Source organism: Calidris pugnax, unplaced genomic scaffold (genome assembly GCF_001431845.1).
Source record: "Calidris pugnax isolate Ruff unplaced genomic scaffold, ASM143184v1 scaffold4, whole genome shotgun sequence".
NCBI lineage: Eukaryota > Metazoa > Chordata > Aves > Charadriiformes > Scolopacidae > Calidris > Calidris pugnax.
The window spans coordinates 7944129-7946048 of NW_015090781.1; the positions used below are offsets into that span (position 1 = coordinate 7944129).

Consider the following 1920-nt stretch of genomic DNA (forward strand, 5'->3'; position numbering starts at 1 on the left):
AAACATTGAACTTTGAAAAAATTAGAGGCAAAACAGAAAAAGAGGGAGATTTTGAAACAGAAAACTTTGGGAGATTTTGAAATCGCTTCTTGCATAGCTGGTATAATCCATATGATATGAATTACTGGTTTGAATTAGAATGTTTTCCTTATCCGAGATGGTTACAAATAGCAACTTTTTTTTTTTTTTAAATTATTTCTTTTTTTCTTTTTCTTAAGTTATTGTTGGTATATGGGGGGGGATTGGAGGGGAAGGGGGGGGGATGTGAAACTTGTCCATCAGTGGCCCCGGCGCTGGCGGCTGCCGCGGGAAATCGCACGTGTGACAAAGGCGGCCGCTGGAGTGTGGTGGCCGCTGTGAATAGAGGGAGGGAAGGCAATTAGTTGCCGTGTTGTCGGGGCTTTTTACTTGTCAAACTGGAGCCGCCGTCGCTTTTGTTAGCGCCGTGTAAAGGGAAATCGCGGGGTTTTGTTTTGGTATTAAGGGCCTTAAGGATCGCTGGCTGACACTTTGCACGCCAAGGCCAGAGCGGTGCGGGGAGAGGGGACGGGGAGAGGGGACGCTCTGCTCGGGCAGACACAAAACGCACTGATTCTTTTCCCCCCCTACTTCCTTCATTTATTTTTTTTTAATTTATTTTCTTTCCTGGGTGCCAGTTGCAGTTTGGTTTGTTTTTTTTCAGATTAAACTGCCACTTAAAAAAGCAAACCTGGAACCACTCAAGGTCTCCCTGGTTGTAACAGTTTCCATTTTTTCCCCCCGATATTTATTTAATCCTCTTGTTTCGTTCTTTGGGGGGCCGAGGGGAGGGGAAGGGGGGGGTGAACTCCCTCCAGTGAGTCACCCAGGTGTGCGCAGGGAGCACAAGTGTGTGCAACTGGTCCCCTTTGGTGCTTCATCTGTCCATCCCGCATGGCCATCCCTCTCCCTGCCCGCAGCATCCGCCGGCGTTAACAAACTCGCTTGGGGAAAAAAGTGAGGGAGGGGAAGGAAGGAAGAAGGTGGCCCACGGTTTCCTAATTATTCCCCGTTAAACCAGCCTTCGTGGCTTTTGCCCCTGTTGCAGAGTAACTACTTGGCAACTTTAGGGAAAGGGATAAATAAGAGATGAGAAACGGGCTCTCGGAGAAGTCGGACGCTGCGCTTTGCCCTCGGTTCCCGGCTGGGCTGTAGGAAGCGGGCGTCTCGGGGGCGAGGGCGAGGGGCAGGGGAGAAGGCTTCATCCTTGCTGAGTTCAGGGATGCTCTCTGGGTACCCCTGTTTATTCTCACTCAGGAGCAGCTTGGGAAAACACAATAGGCAGGGCACCGTACCGGTAGCCATCTCGAAGCATCACTTTTACAGCGGGGTCAGCGGTTTACAGAAATATTAAATGCTGAAGAGGGGTGGGGGGGAGAGAGACACCAGAGCTAATGGTAAAGGTCTGCCAAATGTCACCTCGGTGTTACAATGACAAGAAAATATACTTTCCTTACAGCTCTCCCCCTAAGAAATTTGTTCTGAGGGATTTGACAATCTTGCAGATAAAGTGACTGCTGGCTACACTTAACTGATCATGCTCCCTCACGGCCGGCCGGCGGTTCCTCGCTGCACTTACTAATACCTGGGCAACCTGGGCTGTAGTAGCATTGTCATTGATTTCCAAGGTAACTGCTTTTTAGCTCTTCTGAGCAGACATACCTGCGTAGAGGGGGGGGAAAAAGTCCTTTCCCCGTTCCCTGGAAGGATGATGGTGAAGTGCTGTATAGGAAAAGAAAAGAGGCTTCTCTAAATTTTGATAACCGCAGCCGACAATTTAGAAATAAGACACTTCTCACAGCCAACATGACAGTGGATTTGGAGCATTCAGAAAACACCAGGCCAAAAAACTGGAGACATCTTGATCTTTTAAGACAGCTTTTCCAGTACTTTAAGTGAAGG

At 48.8% G+C, this 1920-nt stretch overlaps 1 protein-coding gene across 1 annotated transcript in view; it reads left to right on the top strand.

Annotated features, from left to right (window-relative positions):
- The window catches only part of TCF7L2 (transcription factor 7-like 2 (T-cell specific, HMG-box)), a 42191-nt gene that overhangs the window by 1670 nt on the left and 38601 nt on the right, over positions 1-1920 (top strand). The window lies entirely within an intron of this gene.